Raw genomic sequence first — 18,644 nt, forward strand, 5'->3', positions numbered from 1 at the left:
CCTACCTTTTTTTCTTCAAAACATTGGTTTGCTAAATAAAGATAATTTAAATTGTTTATATTTTTGCTATAAAAAATAGAGATGATGGACCTGAAGGAAAATTGATGACATTATATTCAGCTGGCTGGGAACCTACCTTCCTAGCTTGGTATTCAAAAGACTGACTAAAGATTTGGAGCATTTTGTGAATTTTATTTGCAATCTATTTCAATTTTGCAGAGAAGCCATAAGAAATGAGGACCTTTGTCCTAGATCCAAACCCTCCAGACTAAAGTTAACTAATCTGATCTTTAAAAACAGGTTACTTTGCAACAGGGGATAGAGAGAAGGTCACAGGCCCCAAGGGCTGAACATAGGTGTGGTCACTTATGAACACTTCCCCAGAGGGAGGGTGAGAAATACTCATTCAAACTGCTCTCCACGGTGACCTCTGCTGGTCATCAATCATGGACTTCATGGAATAATAAGTGCAATCCCATTTTATAGATGAGAAAAGTAATGCCATAAAGGAGAAATAAGGAGCCTAAGAATACAATATAGCAAGTATCAGAGTCAGGATTTGAATTCATATCTTGGGGTTCAAATTGCTATATAGAACTCCTATATAAGAGAGCACAGCATCAAATAAACTTAAGACCCAAGATTTCTTCTTACTTTTTCTCATTAATAGAGGGAGGTTCATTCCAACCATCTGCTAGAATGTATGTTACTGAGCCACAGCTATCATTTGACAATAAATACCTAAGTATTATAAAAGTCTGCTTGTTCTATCAACTTTGTACCCAATTAAGTTCATTTTAGTTGATGTTTTCCTTGAGGTATGGTATTGACTGGAGCGCCAAGCCTGCAGTAAGGAAGACTCATCTTCCTGAGTTTAAATCTTAGCTATGTGACCCTGAGCAAGTCACTTAAGCCTGTTTGCCTCAGTTTCCTCATCTGGAAATGAAGCTGGAGAAGAAAATGGCAAACCACTCCAGTATCTTTGCCAAGGAAATCCCAAATGGGGTTACAAAGAGTCAGACACAACTGAAATGACTCAACAACCACCAGAGCATCAAAACAGTATCTTGTTCAGACTAGAATACTAGTTTTTGTTGTATATTCATTGTTATTGTTGAAGAAGCTGAGAACAAGAAAGCAAAAGAGGACCCTCCAATTAAATATGTTCTAGGGTTATTGTCTCATACAGTGAATTGATATTTCATTATCGGTATCGGACTATATTTATATGACTGTGCAACTTGATTCTCATAAAAACTGTGGGAGGTAAGTGCTGTTATTATCTATTTTGCTGATGAAGAAACTGAAGCAAACAGATTAAGTGACTTGCCAGAGTCACATAGCTTAGACAGTTTCTGAGTCCAGATTTGAACTCAGTCTTCCTGACTTCAGAACTGGGCTCTCCTGACTGTGCCACCCAGCTGTTCAGTGCACATTCTAGTAAATCAATTTCTACTAACCAAGATACCAACATGGGATATAAACTAGAAACTCGCAATAATCTTTCATTTTGAAGTCATAATAATCTATCATTTAGATTAATTTATTGAACTTTATTATACAAAATAAGAATATAAAAATCTTAGTTTCTTTCCAAACCCAGATATAATTTACTCACTCATAGACAGATGGAATGTTGGCACTTTCACAGTTCTAAAATGGCTCAATATCTTTAATAAGGTATTGCTTTGATATTGGTCAACTTTCCCCCTGGGCGCCACACAAGATAATAAACTTTAAAAGCTAAATAATAAGCCGCAGTGGGAGGCCAAGAAAAAAAATGTGTTTGAAACATGTTGAAACAGGACAGACAAACCTAAAAATAAATTTTCAGAAATTCTCATTTTTTTATATTGCCTTTATGTAATCAAAATGTCTACTGAAGTCAATTATTTGTATAAAGACTAAGAAAGTTTAAAACATAATAAAGCTAACAGAAGAATAAATTATAACCTTATTGATTCAAGACATTAGGAATCTGGTGGGGGAAAACAACTATTTAGAAAAATAACAGCATTAGTAGAGTTTTACTAGCAGTAGAAAGAAAACTTTATTAGGCATCAAACGACCTGGGTTTGGATCCTAGCAATGTCATTTACTAGTTGTGAGGACCTTGGACAAGTTATTTAAGCCTCAATTTTATTATCTTCCTCCTCCTCCTCCTCATCAACCAGACCCTTTCAGAATTACAAGTGTTTACATACATAGTGTCCCAAAAGTCTTAATGTAGTTTTAGGCTTTAATAAGAACTGATTATGCAAGCTAAACCCACCTATCCAGCATCTAAGACCAGTGCCTTTCCCATTATATCAGACTTTTAGTCAGTCAATCAATAAGCATTTATTAAATATTTATTTTCTCCCAGGTATTCGAAATGCCAAGAAAGGCCAAAAGTCACTGCCCTCAAGGAGCTCCCAATCTAATTTTGTAGAGGAGGCATCTGAGGATTTTCACCTTCTAACCCAGCACCCTAGGCATTTTATACTGAATTGTAAGCTGAATTAATTTTTGTTTTCCAAACTTGCTCCTAGCCACATCTAAACAAACCTTTACATGTCTGAGTAAGAGATTTGTTTGTGAAAGTTTGGATAGCTTGGGAAGGGGCGGGGGGAGTTCTCCACAATTTGTTTATCTTGTTTATTTTTTTTTTGCTTTTTGCAATTCTCTAGCTCTAAAGGGAGAGTCTCCAAGAATTCACAAAAGATCAGGGAGGTGCCTATGAAAGAGAGGAAGGGAAAGAAAGACTGTTAGTTACATTCCTGTCAAGATAAAGGAGGTTAGTAAAAGCCTCAGGGTGTTATTATTTTGTTTTAAATAAACATGTGTTTGCTGCCTTAAGTCCCTCTCCAAGGCTAACTTTGGAGTTTATCTTAGAAAGTAATGAATAAGCAAAAACTGTGAGAAGAAAAATACAGATGTTGATTAGGTTATCTTAGAGAAAGATCAACACTGAATTATCAAATACCAGAGACTAGTAAGTACTGTTATTACCAAGCATAGTCATTCCACAAAATTTAGTAAATTTATAACTTTTGACAGATTTTCTCTTCTATCATGTAAATAAAATAAGATGTTAAATGTTACACACTCCAGGAATAACTGGCTAAAATTTCACCAAATCAATACCTTAATATAAATATGCTTTTACACTAGAATATTAGTCTATATAAAAACCTAATTTAGATTCGCATTTGGAATTGAGAAAAGAACGTGAAATTTCCTTTAACAAATGAAGATCAAGCATTTCAAAGCTAAGTCTACCTTGCTGCAATCAAATTATAAGAAAACAAGCTTAAAATCTGCTGCTATATCTCATTTTATTTTATTTTATTTTAGATTTTTCAAGGCAATGGGGTTAAGTGGCTTGCCCAAGGCCACACGGCTAGGTAATTATTAAGTGTCTGAGACCAGATTTGAACTCAGGTACTCCTGACTCCAAGGTCAGTGCTCTATCCACTGCGCCACCTAGCCACCCTATATCTCATTTTAAAAGAGGATTGGAATTATCAAATACTGTTAACCTAAAGATAGTCACCAGCCATAACGATTATGCTGTGCTTTTCTAATCACAGCAAACTACAGCTATGTCTCTCCTGTTTTGACATAGAACCCTGCCAGTTAACAAAGGCATTCTCATCGAATACCAACACAGCAAAAATTCCACATATTCAAACCACTGATTACTAAAAGTTTTCATAGTACCATTCCTTACATTTTAAGAGGAAAATAAAGTACTGAACAAAGAAGATGTAGAATTGAGACTGAAAAATGATCAAACTATACATGAATCACCTTTAAATATTAGTTTTAGTTTTTGTAAACTGGTTAAGGAAGTTTTTTATTAAAGATTCACATTATAAAAGATAATTACTTATCTAAAATTATAAACAAGCATCATTTATCTTCCCAATAATAAGTTAATAAACATTTCTTAAGTACTAAGTGCCAAGTCCTATGGTAAGCACTAGATACAAATAAGAAAAAGAAACATTCCCTCCCTTCAAGGAGTTTACAATCTAATTGGGAGAGAACATGAAAACAAACATATACAAAGAGAACTACATACAAGATAAATAGGAAATAATTTACAGAGGAAAGATACTAAAATTAAGTGGGGTTGGGGATGACTTTCTCGTACACCTTCCAAGAGACCAGTTTCATTGGACTAAAGAGGTAAGGAAGGGGGCTAAGCTATAACTTTGACTGTCAGAGCAGTGCTGGAGTTTATTAAGTGGGGAACGAGAGGATGGATCAGACCTGAATTTTAGGAAGATCGTACTGAATGGAAGATAGATTGGAGAGAGATTTGAGGCAGGCAAAACCCTTCAACAAACTATTTGAATAATCCAGGTGTGAGGTGATGAGAACCTGTAGTAGAGTGGTAACCGTGGAGAGAAGAAGGTGTATGAGAGAGTACAAACGTGACGTGGACAGATCTTGGCACCAGATTGGATATGGGGGTAAAAGATAAACAGGAATCCAGGATGACTCCTAGATTGAGAATCTAAAGTACTAGAGGATGGAATTGCCCTCTGTAGTAATAGATTAGGAAGGGGTTGGGTTTAGGGGAAAAGATAATGAGCTTGGTTTTTTTGGATATGTAAAGTTTAAGATGTTTACTAGATATCCAATTCAAGAGAGGATTCAAGGATGCCCATTCTCCCCACTATTTATTAGAAATAGTTCTGGAAATGCTAGCAACAAGAGAGAAATTAAGAGATAAGTAAAGATGATATTAAAATATCTCTCTTTACAGATGATATGATGTAATACTTAGAAATTCTCTGGGATTTAGAAGGGTACTAATTGAGACAACAGCTTTGGCAAGGTTGCAAGCTACAAGTAAACTTTCAAAAATCAGCAGCATTTCTACATAATAATATCAAAACCCAAGAAGCAAAAACAGAAAGGGAAATCTCATTCCAAATAACTACAAAATGTATATAATGTCTGGGAATTGACTTACTAAAGTACACAGAAGGACAATAAATATCTGAAGGAATATTCAGTGTTCATACTAAGGTTTTGCTACTACAATAAAAATAGCAAAACTTCCAAAGTTGATGATGTTGTTTGTCCCTTGTTCTTGAAGAAGACCAAGGCATCAGAGAGGTGATGCTGTGAGGTATGAATTAAATTTGAGTGGGGGAGGTGCTGTGCTAAGTCATTAGCCTCACTTTCTCGTCTGGAGCATCTGGGTCCAGTGACTCAGATAGGAATCAGGATGACTGCAGATGGACCTAGATTCGAGACAATCAGGGTTAAATGACTTGCCCAACATAACACAGCTAGTAACTGTCAGGTGTCTGAAGTCAGTTCCTGTTCTCCTGACTCCTAGGTCAGTCTCTATCCACTGCACCACCTACCTTCCAATTAATTTACATTTTTTTTAGGGTTTGTTTTTTTTTTTCTGTAAGGCAAGTGGGGTTAAGTGGCTTGCCCAAGGCCACACAGCTAGGTAATTGTCTGAAGTAGGATGCTCTATCCACTTGCACCACCTAGCCGCCCCTTAATTTACATTGTTAATGCTATGCCCATGAAATTACCAAAGAGATGCATTAAAGCACTTAATAAAATAGTAACATTGAAAATTTTAAAATTTTTAAATATCAAGGGAAATGATGAAAAGAAGAGTTGGAGAGGGAATAGATCTTAAATAATTTTAAGAAGTCATCAAAACCATCTGAAATTGGTCTAAAAAAAATAAAGATATAATTCAATGGAACAGACCAGAAAAAAGGAGAATTCAACCAATAGAGCTCAGCCTAGTTTAAGGTAAAGTAGAAATTGATATTGGAAAAAATTCCTTTTTATAAAACTTTTCAGAAAGCATTCTGACAGAAATTATACTTAGACTAATACCTTAAATTCTTTGCATCAAATTTTTCTGATAAGGGTATGGGTTTTATATCCATAATATGTAAATAATTCATATGAATAATAGTCAACCTAGCAGATAAAACAGTCAAAGAATATGAACAAGTAACTTTCAAATGAAGAATTATAAAGTATTCACAATCACATGAAAGTATGATCCAAATTACTAATAATAAGAGAACTGCAAAACAACCTTGAGATTTCACCTCACACTCTGTAAATAGTCAAAGTTTGACCGAAAAAATGACAAGTACGCAGTGTTAATGGTATTGTGGAATAACAAGCACACCAATAGGATTTTTGATGGAACTGTGAAATGGTACAACTATTTTAGAAAACAATTTGGAATTATGCAAATAAAATGACTGAGATATTCATATCCTTTGAACCACAGACTCCATTACTGTGCTTATTTCACAAGAAACTAATGATAAGGAAAAAAATATTCTATACACACAAAATTATTTATATCAGCACTCTTTGTGATAGTAAAAAACTAGAAAAAAAGCCGAGGCTGATCCATTGGGGAATGACCAAACAAATTGTAGTACATGAATGTAATGAAATATTACTATGCTGTAAGAAAAGATATACATGACAAATATGGAAAAATACAGAAAGATTTACATGAATTGATACAGATTAAAGGAAACAGAGCCAAGACAACAATATACACAATAACTACAACAAAAATAGACAGAATTACATACCAAAAATTAAAAGTAAATGTAACAATATTATAATAATAAATAATGATTCCAATGAACAGATATGAGAAGACAGCTCCAACCCACTACTTTATGGAAGGGGGAGGCCCACCAGTGTTGCATGTTATATATGTTTTTTCAATATACTGATCAGCTGTGATTTTTTTTCCCTCTTGTAAATAAAAAAATACTATTTACCCTATGGGATGGTTCTCTGGGAGGAGCAAGTAAAAGGATACTAGAGATAACTATGACAATGTAAAAAGCAGAAGACATCAATTTTTTTTTTTAAAAGCTACTTCCTAAATTTAAAAAAGGAATAGAGCATTGGAGATTCTGAAGAATCTTTCCAAATCTTTTCAAGAGTTTTAGAGAAGGCTAGTACTAGACTTATAATGTCCACTAAAATGTCTTTTTTTTCAGGTTTTTATCAGTAACCCCAGTAATAACAGAGTGATCCCATTACCTCTAACCTCCCATCATCATTTCTTCTCTCACTATCTTTAATATTTCAATGTAGATAGTTTTTTTAGTTGTTTTCCAGTTGTGTGTGACTCACCATAGGGTTTTCTTGGCAAAGATTCTAGAAGGATTTGGCATTTCCTTCTCCAGCTCATTTTCCATTTGAGGAAACAGAGAAACAGGGTAAAGTGACTTGCCCAGGGTCAAATAGTAGTGAATGTCTGAGACTGGATTTGAACCCTGAAAGATGAGTCACCTGACTCTAGGCTGAGTACTAGGCAACCCTATGTACCATTCCTGATGCTGACCGACATGCCCAAGTCTCTCCCACCCTTAAAAAAAATAAAAATAAAAATAAAACAACAAAAACAAAAAAACCTCTGAGTTGACTCCATCATATATCTTCAACATATCTATTATTTCTTCTTCAATTTCTCAGCTAAACACCTAAAAAAATTTGTGGACACTTGTCTCCACTTGCTTTCCTCTCACTTATAAATTTTTTTCTTAAGGCTTTCAACCTCATCATTCAACTGAAATTTCTCTCTCAAAGTTCACTAATCTTTTATTTTTAAGATTTAAAAGCCGTTTCTCATTTCTGATCCTTCTTGACCTTTCTGTAGACTGGGTTTTGATGACTAGTTTATCTTATTCTTATTTCCTGGGTCATCATCCATATCATGTCCTTTAATTAATAAAGTACCCCCAAGGCTCTGTCCTGGGTGCTTTCTCTTTCTCTCTTAACTACTTTATCACCTTCCATGACTGTAAGGATTATCTCTGAACTAGTGAATACCAAATCTAAATGTCAAAACATCTCTCAATCCTAGCATCTCAAACTGCCTACTGGACATCAGATATCATAGGAATCTCACACTCCTTATATCTAAAACAAAAGTTAGTCAATTAGTTGAGAAAGGACTAGTACCACTGGTATAAGGGCTACTCATCTACCTTTGTTGTCCACCTGTCCCCCAGTTTTCACCTGTGGCTCCGAGAAGTTGTATCATGCTCAGCAACCACACTCCAGTAAAACCATTTTGGCAAACAGGCTAAACCAGGTTGAGGGTAACCTAGAAGGTATTAAGAATAAGGAGGACAGGGAAAAGTTTCTTACAGAAAGTGGAACTTTCCTGATATTAAAGGAAGCCAGAGGAACTAGGAGATGGAGAAGAAGAAAATTCTAAGCCCTGGAGACTGCTAGTGAAAATGCTCAGTTTTGTTTCAGGACAGCAAGAAGGCCAGCATCACCGGATTATAGAGTACTTGAATAGAATAAGGTATAAGAAGATTGGGAAGATAGGTTAGGAAGACTTAGAATGCTAGGAGATTTCATATTTGATCCTGGAGGTGATATGGAACTACTGGAATTTATTAAATAGGGGAATGATAGGGTCAGACCTGCATTTTAGAAAGTTCAATTTGACAGCTAAGTGAAGGATAGATTTGAGTGAGAAGAGACTGGAGGTAGGCACACCCACCAGCAGCCTTTTGAAATAATTCAGGCATGGTGTGAGGAGGGCCTTTGCCAACAGAGGGGAGATAGAGAACAATAACTAGTGGGAATGGAGAAAAACAAAAAACAGAACTCATCTTTCCCCCCTAAATCTACTTTCTGTCTATTCCTTTCACCATTCCTTTTTAGTTGGTCACATTTGCAATCTTGGCATCATCCTCAACTTCTTACTCTCACTTACTCTAAGCCTATTGGTTCTACTTCCATAATATCTCTTTTATTTATCCCCACCTGTCCATTCACAAGGCCACCACCATCTCTGGATATCACTACCTCAGGCCTAGTCTTTAAACTCCTTTATTTGTTTGTTTTTTTTAAAAGAGGTAATTAGGGTTAAGTGACTTGCCAAAGGGTCACACAGGTATTAAGTATCTAAGGTCAAATTTGAACTTAAGTCCTCCTGATTCTAGGACTGGTTCTCTATCCACTGAGCAACCTACCTGCTTTTCTTTATTTGGCATTTAAAATCTCTCACAACCTGGCCCCTTCTACCCTTCCAGTCTTATTATTTATTCATTGCTCTGCTTCATGGATATTATTTCATAATCTTCATCAAGAATGAAGGACAAACATTAACGATTATTGAAAAAAAATGGCTCTATATATTCTTCTTGCCTTTGCACTTGGTCTGGAATGCATTCCCTCCTCCAATTTCCTAGAGTCCCTAGTTTCTTTTCAGACTCAGTTCAAGCACCATGTTCTTTTTTATTTTTTATGTTTGTAAGGCAATGGGGTTAAGTGGCTTGCCCAAGGTCACACAGCTAGGTAATTATTAAGTGTCTGAGGCCGTGTTTGAACTGAAGTCCTCCAGATTCCAGGGCCAGTGCTCCACCTAGCTGCCCCTCAAGTACTATCTTATATTATATGAAACTTTTTTTTGATTCCCTCTTCCCTAGCTGTTAATGCTTTCTGACCTAAACTATTTCTTTGTATACTCTTTAGCTTATTTCTAATAACAGTCTATGATTAGATTTAATATGCTTGTTAATTGTGAATCAGAATTTGTGTGTGCACAAGTGGAAATATTCATGAGAGTTAAAATGACAGAATATAAAGGAAAAATGAGAGAGATATCCCTGGGCACAAATAAGAAGGGAAGAGGGTAAATGAGGATTTGTGGCTATGTCAGTTAATTGCCTAAGATAGAATTGCCTAAGCCATGCATTGTGAAATTGGAAAAAAATGTGGGGTAGGTGCATGACACAGCATATATACAATCTTTCTCAGAGAAAAGAAAGTCAGTGGGGAAAAGTATTTGCTGTGAAGTCAGAGAACTGGAGTTCAAATTCCACTTCTACCATTCATTATCTGTAAGCCCTTGTGGCAAGTCTCATAGGGTCTCAGTTTCCCCATATGTGAAATGAGTGGGGGTTGAACCGGATGACCTGTGAGGATTCTTTTAGTTCTAGATCTATGCTTTTTAAAAAAAACAATGAATCAAAAAAAGGCAACATCTCATAATGGACAGAGAACCTGCTTTAGAGACAGGAAGACAGATTTAGGTCTGGTTTCTGACAACTGTGATTCTCTGATCCAGAACAAAATACTTAACACCTTGATGCCTCAGACTTCTCATGGATAGAGGAATTTCTTATTGAGAGCCTCTTACATCAGTGAAATCAGAGGATTGGTCCAAAAAGAAAAAAAGAAAAAGAAAATGCTGAGGCAGGAGGTTCTTGTGTCAAACAATCTGATTACTCTCTGGTTAATTAATGGAAGTCAAGGAAAGTGGCTCCAAAATGTATATTAATAGCTATTTTAGTATAGAACATTTGTAAATGAATACTTCTCATTAGGAGACTGCTTATACTAGATTATTAGGACCAAGAAGGTACTTCAGGGATACTTGTGCCTCCCATTTGATAATTAATTTTAAATTAATTTTTTTTTAGGTTTTTGCAAGGCAAACGGGGTTAAGTGGCTTGCCCAAGGCCACACAGCTAGGTAATTATTAAGTGTCTGAGACTGGATTTGACCCTAGGTACTCCTGACTCCAGTGCTTTATCCACTATGCCACCTAGCTGCCCCTAATTTTAAATTGATTTTAAACCTTATCTTAATCTTAAACACTACCCAATTACCACCCAGATCATCCTTCTATTTGATCCTTCCCCCTTTGCAAAAGGGTATGTCCACTTATCAATCCCTGAGTTTTCCCAGGTTAAACTCTTTTCCAGGGTCATTCCCCTTTTATGTGCTATTTCCTCCTTTTAGAATGGAAGCTCCTAGAAAGTAGGGACTATCTCATTTTTTTTCCTAGTTGTTTCCCCAGTGTTTAGCACAATATCTAGCACTTAGTAAGCACCCTTTCTGACCCATGCCAGCCCCTGAGGCCTCTACTAGAAGCATTATCTCCACTCCCTCCTCACTGAGTCCCTCCACTATGACTGGTCAGCTTTTGCCTTATCTTGTGGAAGTAGAAGGCATTTTTCCATGTCACTTTTCAATCTACTGCATGCTATGCTTCACTGGATCTGTGATCCCAGCCCATTTCTATTCCTCATTATATGTTGTTACTCTCCACTGAAAAGTAAGCTTCTTGAGGGTAAGGGTTTGGTATTTTGTATTCTCAACATTGAGCACATATGGTCAGTGATTAATAAATGTTTTTGCCAATCTCATAACTGTTTTCATTCATTCAAAATTATTTCAGTTAGAATGCATTTCATAAAATATGTGTTTGTAAAACAGGCATCAGAGCATAATATATAGTGTGAAAGAAAAAGAGAAAGAAAGAAGGTTTAGAAATTTCTGATTCTTACTAGCTGGGTGACTATTGGAAAAATCATTTCGTTTCTCTGAGTTTCAGCTCCTTCATTTATAAAATGAAGGTATGGAGATTGTTTCTTTTGGGGTTTCTAAAGGATTTTTCCCAGGGAAGGTCCCAGAAGCAAAGCAAGTCAAATTATGCCAGGACTATTTCAGTTACTTACCTTACAAGGTTGTAAGACAAGTGAGTTATATGTAAAGAACTTTGTAAATGCCTAGAAGAGTAAAGATTCATTGACCTACTATTAGTAGAACATAGACTTTAAAGAGATAGTTTGGTTTTTGTGGGGTTGTGGACTTTTTTAGTAACAGCATTAACTTTTGGGGGGTTCATCCACTTCTCTTTATGACCACTGACTGGTATTTACTAAATAGTTTGCTAGGAGGTGAGGATACAGTCTATGGCCAAGGAGTAGAGAAAACAAGTGATCAAGGAAAGTAAACCCCTGGAATTGATCTCACTAGCACAATGCTCCTAAGCCTTTGGTTCTAAACAAAGATTTTAATATAAAAACTCTCCATATAATAGCAATTGTTGCTATCAGATTGAAGAAAATGCATGATTACAACAAAGAGCTCCTATGAATTCTCTAATATATGTATACAAATGAATTTATATTTTGTTCATTTTAATAGCATCTACATACACTTGAAAAATAGTAATATATACATACGAGAGTCTTGTTATTTATCTAGTCAATAAAGATTTTAAAAAGCTATCTAGGTGGCAAAGAGGGTACAGCACCAGCTCTGGAGTCAGGAGGACCCAAGTCCAAATCTGACCTCAGACACTTGACACTTGAAATGTGACCTGGACAAGTCATTTAACCCTGATTGTCTCACATCCAGGGCCACCTTCAGTCATCCTGATCTAGATCTAGTTTCTGGACCCAGATGACTCTGGAGGAGAGAGTGAGGTTGTGACTTTGCACAGTATACCTCACTCAAAACTAATTCATGTGCATCATGGAACACTATTGTTCTATTAGAAACCAGGAGGGAATGGGAATTCAGGGAAGACTGGAAGGATTTGCATGAACTGATGCTGAGCAAGATGAGCAGAACCAGAAAAACACTGTACACCCTAAGAGCAACATGGGGGTGATAATTAACCTTGATGAACTTGCTCATTCCCTTAATGCAACAATCAAGGACAATTTGGGGCTATCTGCGATGGAGAATACCATCTGTACCCAGAGAAAGAATTGTGGAGTTTGAACAAAGACCAAGGACTATTACCTTTAATTTAGACAAAAAAAAAAATGGTATCTTATTATGTAATCTTGCTATCTCTTATACTTCATTTTTCTTCCTTAAGGATATGATTTCTCTCTCATCACATTCAATTTGGATCAATGTATACCATGGAAGCAATGTAAAGACTGGCAAATTACCTTTTGTGGGGGGGTGGGGGGAGGGAAGCAAGATTAGGTGAAAAACTATAAAACTCAAAATAAATAAAATCTTTAAAAGAAAAAAAAAGAATTATGGACAAACAACAACAAATAGATTTTCAAATATCTTACAGTAACTACAGCATCCCCTGCATATTCTTGACTCACAGGTTTAGGATCACTAGTCTAAAGAACAGAGCTAATCAGTGTTGGGGAAATTCAAAGTCATTTGAGCACAATTTGAGATCTCAGGAGAACTAGGTGATGCTGTTAGCTCTCTAGTTGACTGATTAACTATCTAACTTGGAACATGCTACTTTAACCTCTATACTTCTGTTTCTTCATCTGCAAAACAAATGGGCTCAATTATGTGGTCTTTCAGATCCCTTAGTCAACTAATTAATTGAAAAATAATTTATAAAGCACATAATTCAAAGATCAGTTGGGTGGACCCTTTTATAAGACAGAATCTCAATGCTGGAAGAGATGTAAGAAATCTTTAAGTTCAACTTGTCTGAAAAGGGGACCCAACTTAACCTCTTCCAAAGAACCTTATTCCTCTTTTTGGACAGTTTTATTTGCTAAGAAGTTTTCTAAATATAGAGCCAAAACCTGCCTCTCTGCAATGTCTAACAATTCTTGTTCTGAGGTCAGTCAAAATAAGTTTATTTATTTTTCACAACAATCTCTAAATACCTTAAGATAGTAATATCGCCTCCATGTCTTCTCTTCCACAGAATAATCATTCCTATCTTCCAAATAATGATAACAATAATGACAGCCAGCATTTATATGGTGACTTAAGATTTGCAAAATACTTATGTTAACTTATTTGATATTTAGTTTTGTTTTTTGTTTTTTTAGGTTTTTACAAGGCATTGGGGTTAAGTGGCTTGCCCAAGGCCATACAGCTAGGTAATTATTAAGTGTCTGAGGCTGGATTTGAACTCAGGTACTCCTGACTCCAGGGCCAGTGCTCTATCCACTGTGCCACCTAGCCAGCTGCCCCTTCATTTGATATTTAGGAACTTATTTTTGGCACTGATTTACAAGCCTTTCTGGGCTCATTCCAACAACTTGCATCAACACTAGGTCTCCAGAGGAGCTACTACTTTCAGAATAGTTAGATATTCGTGGTTAGATATATGCCTAACCCTGACTCAGGAGCCCCTATGGTATACTTCCACTTAACAATCATTTAGTAGATGTGATTCTTTAATAAAGGCATTTACTCTAGTGGAACAGCAAGAACAATAGTTACAAAGAATTCTTCCAAAACTAGGGATTCACTTTCCCACAAATGCATAAAGTTCATGAAGGTAAGGGTAGAGGATGGGCACAAACTTAAAGCACAATGGTTCCCCATAAATGTGGGAAACACACAGGTTCAAGGCAATTCACAGCTCTTGAAATAGAGGACCATAATATCCCTTTCTTTCTTCAGAGGGTCCTCATGAAATTTATTGTGAGGTATGGTATTGATGATGGACAGATTGCTCCTTTGCTCAATTGGCCTTTCTCCTCAAAGTGCACTGCATCATCCAATGAAGAAGCTGCTCAGCTGGGTTTGCTCCTTGTAGGGCATGGTGTTTCACTGGGAGGGTCAGTAAGCTGCTAGACTGGGTCAGACAGATTTCTTAATTGCTCCCAATGAACTGGCTCCTAGTGAACTTGGCTACTTTTTTAGATAGACTTGGGAAGATTGCTCAGCTACTGGGTTTGGTTGCTTCAGGATCGGACTGGGGCAGCCATTCAGTTGCTGGAGGTTGTATTGAGTACCAGGCAGGCTACTCTTCCTCTGGGCAACTGCTACCAGGTAGCTTTGCTGCTGAGTAGCTGCAGATGCTCTACTTCATCTTTACATTTTATCAGTGAGGAAACTGAGGTTCAAAGAAGCTGTGTTATTTTCCCCAAAGTCTAAGGAAAAAAAGCATTAGAGAGAGGGCTAGAATACAGATCTTCTAAAACCAGAGTCCAATGTTCTTTCTATCAATTCAGGCTCAAATGTAGATTTTCCCAATATAGATTATCCAAAAATTCAAATGCGTTTTCTTCAAAACCATCAAATTAATAATGAAAATGAAATAATATGCTTGTAATTCTCTCCGTTAGTAGACATAGCCTATTACCATTTTTAATTGTTTACAAGCAATGTACTTTCTAACAACAATTAGAGAAAGAGCTGTTTACAATACTTCCCTACTAGCACAAAACAGGAATTCTGTCCAATCTCATACCAGGGCAGCATTCTAGATATTTTTTGTTTTGTTTTGTTTTTATCTTCTCCTAGAAGTTACTTTTTCAATTGAGTTCAGCCCTGAGGGTATGAAAGTAAGCATTTTTGCATTCAACCCATAAGATAAAGGATCCAACATTTGATATCTGGATTTTCTTGCTCAAAAATGAAACCTATAAAGTTAAACAAGTATTTGTTATTTATTTTTTATAGTGAAAGACGTGTATCATTGTCAGTCATTGGTTTTTACCTTTATCCTAAAAAGGATCAAAAGAAGACTATAGTCCTCAACAAAAGGAATGGTTTTGTTGGGAAAAGTCAAGGAGAAAAAACAAGATTGGCATTAGGTGAGAAGGGGAGAGGGAGAGGGAGAGGGAGAGGGAGAGGGAGAGGGAGAGGGAGGAGAGAGAGGGGGAGAGGGAGAGAGAGAGAGAGAGAGAGAGAGAGAGAGAGAGAGAGAGAGAGAGAGAGAGAGCACACACATGGGTGCTTCTGTGTGCCTGTGTGCAGGGGGACAATTTCTGGCAGGAACAATATGTTATATAACTTGTATTTCATGAATCAGCAATTTCAACAGTAATATTCATGGATTTTTTTTTAGACACATGTAGATTGGATGGAACAAAGGTAATAAGTTTCCTGAAACAAAGCAAACTTCAAAAGCATTTTATTCCACCCCCTCAAAGTAGAACTTTGACAAGGAGATGATTCATGTTCAGGCTTCATTAACACTTTTATACCATTTTATATATCTCAGGGGAAATGCCTCCCCAATTCTGATTCCCCCTCCTTTTCTCCCCCCCCCCCCAATAACTATCCTACCAGTTAATTTTCCTGTCTAATCATAGGTTACTTGTCCAAAGAACATACATTTGGGGATACAGAAGGTCACACTGGAAGTATTCAGGTAATTGTTCTTTGTGTAAAACTATCCCCTGTACTAGGGAAATTGGCACATTATAAGCCCAAGGCAATGACTTAACTTTTTTTTAAATTAAAATCACTGTGGCAATTTTGTTGTATGAAATTGGTCAAGTAATATGTGTTTGGGTGAAATCACTCACAAAGAACACCAGTAAAAAACTGAAGTGTTTAAAGTTGAATTGATGAGAAAATCATACAGAAATTCACACAGAAAGGCAATCTATGAATTTAGATAGGCACTATTACTTTTGAAGTCCTCCAGGTTCAGCTTTCCTCACTCCACAATCCAATCAGTTGAAAAATCTTAGACATTTCTATCTCCTCAACACCAAAATGATCACTTTTCTCTATCCATACAGCTCCTGTCTTATTTGAAACCCTCATCACCTCTTTCCTAGATTACTGCAAGTCATACTGCACTTCTTGTCTCAAATCTCTCACTTACTGTAATCCATCCTTTATACTGATGTCAAAGTGTCCAATCTGATCATCTCTCAGTAGTTCCCTATTACTTCCATGACAAAATGCAAAACTTCTGTTAACTTTCAAAGCCCTTTACAACCTAGCTTCAAACCTATCTTTTCAGTCTTAATAACATTACACCCCCTTCTACATTCTTCAATCCGGCCAAACTAGCTAGTGTTCCTCATAAATGGAATTATGTCTTCTATCTCTATGCCTTTTTTACTGGCTGTTCTCACTATTAGGCATACTCTCCCTTTTCACTTTTACCTCCCAGAATCATTTTTCTTCAAGAATCAACTCAAGCACCATCTTCTATGTAAATCCTTTTCTGATCTCAACTGAATGACCTCTGTGTTCTCTATCCCAAACTACACTGGGTTTGAAAGTTCTATGTTTTTTCTGCATTAGAACCTCTTAGCCAATAGGTATTATTTCATACTTTATATCTGTATCACAGTGCCTGGAACAGAGTGGCTGATTGTTGATTAACTGATTAAAAAAGAAAGGAGAAAGAATGGAAATATCTTATCTATGCCAACAATCTGGGAGGAAATTTACATCCTGAAGTATTCATATCCTAATCCTTATTCCTACACCTGCAATATTATGATTCTAAGAATTACTTAGAAACTTCTTTGAGTGTAGGAAGCTTCTCATTTTTCTGTCGGTGCTTTGCATTGTGCAGAATAAATGGCTATTTAATAAATAATAAAAGACTGTTGATTGATTTCTTTCTCTGCTGAAGTTTCTGATAATGAAGGATGACCTTAGATGGGAACTTTTTTTGTGAATCGATGTATCAATGTAGTTTAAAACACTGTTCAGACTTGTTCAAGTGAATTTAAACCAGACTGAATACATAGAAAGAGCTGAATACATAGCAGTTGAATGTTTAACATCTGCTTTACAGATCTATATGTGCCTTTACTTATACATATATATATGCATATTTTCATGTCTATGTAGGCATGGCTTTTTACAAAATACACACACACAACTGTGTGAATTTCATCCTCCAATCACAAATTGGTTGATGATAATTATAGCCATTTAATTTCAATTGTACCTTACAGATTGTTTTTTAGGAATAAAATTAGATTTCTAGTCTAGCGCAGCTAACCAAAGAAACAGGAATCATCTAGATGGCAAACTAATTGATTTCCCTTCGCCTCCCCGCGGCCAGAACTGAAACAGGGCTTTATGGGAACTTTCCTCAAGTGTCCACAAGAGTGTCTAAGTAAGCACCGCTGCGGTCCCGGAGAAGGGTTGTGCCTCAGCACGCCCGCGCCCCCAAAGTCGGTGGACCCTGCCCGGCGCCTCCCGGTGCCCTTCCGTGCCAGTGTCCCCGCGTGGCCGGCCGCCGGCCGTGCAGGTGTGCCGCCCCTCTCGGCGCCGGCTCCGGCTCCCACCCCGCGTCCTTCCCAACTCTCCGCCCCAACACTTCTGCATTTCCCAAAGCCCAGCCCACCCTAAGCTCCTCTCCGGCCCTCCAGGCTTTGGGGCGTCCCTGAATGCGGCCGGGGAGGAGGTGGGAATCCTAGCGGCAAGGCCCCCCGCCCGGGGGGGCGGGGGCCCCGCAAGGTCCCGGGCCGGGAAGTCCCCTGGCCGCGGCCGCTCGGCGCAGGGCCAGAAGCGCCGGGCCGGGGCCCCCGCCCGTACCTACCCGGGCTCCGGCCGCGCGCCTCGGTCTGCTCCCGCCCGGCCGCGGGCGAGCCGCGGCCCTCGGTCGTCCTGCTCCCGGGCCGCCGCCGCCGGCTCCCCGGCTTCCTCCCGGCCGCGGCTCCGCCCGCACAGCCCGCGAGGCGCGGCCGCCCGCCCGACGGGCCGCCGGACCGGCAGGCAGAGGGTCCGCCCGACGGGCACACACATAGACGGGCGCGCGGGCATAGGCGCGGGCCCCGGAGCGGGCGAGGGAAGGCAGCGCGGACGGCCCGCGGCGGCGCGTGGCGGGGGAGGCGGGAAGCAGTGGGCGGCCCCGAGCCCCGCCCGCCCCGGCGAGGGGCCCCGCCCGGGCCGGGCCGGGCCTGGACGCGGCTCGGGGCGCGGGGTGCGGGCGGCTGCGTGCCCGCGGGGCCCGGCCAGCGCCTGCCGCCTGCCGCCGCCCCTCCTCGCCGCTCCGGGCCGGGGCCGGACGTCACCTCGGCTGCGGCCGAGCGGCCTGGGGGCACCCGGGGACAAGCCGGAGGCCCCGGAGGGCCGGGCGGAACTGCGGGCTGGGCGGCCTCGGGCCCGCGGGGCAGCCGGGCTGCGGGGGCCCGGCGCCCAACGCCGCCGCCCCGCGGGGCGCCCCGAGC

The 18,644-nt window shown here is 38.9% G+C and overlaps 1 protein-coding gene across 1 annotated transcript in view; it reads right to left on the reverse strand.

The window, feature by feature from the left end:
• SGK3 (serum/glucocorticoid regulated kinase family member 3) overlaps window positions 1–18,091 on the reverse strand; it is a 155,290-nt gene extending 137,199 nt beyond the window's left edge. The window contains exon 1 of the mRNA XM_074206869.1: window positions 18,014–18,091. The gene's annotated coding sequence lies outside the window, so the exon portion shown is untranslated. The remainder of the gene's footprint in view (window positions 1–18,013) is intronic.
• Window positions 18,092–18,644: the final 553 nt, after the last annotated feature.

The sequence above is a fragment of the Macrotis lagotis genome, chromosome X, assembly GCF_037893015.1.
Source record: "Macrotis lagotis isolate mMagLag1 chromosome X, bilby.v1.9.chrom.fasta, whole genome shotgun sequence".
Taxonomy (NCBI): Eukaryota; Metazoa; Chordata; class Mammalia; order Peramelemorphia; family Peramelidae; genus Macrotis; species Macrotis lagotis.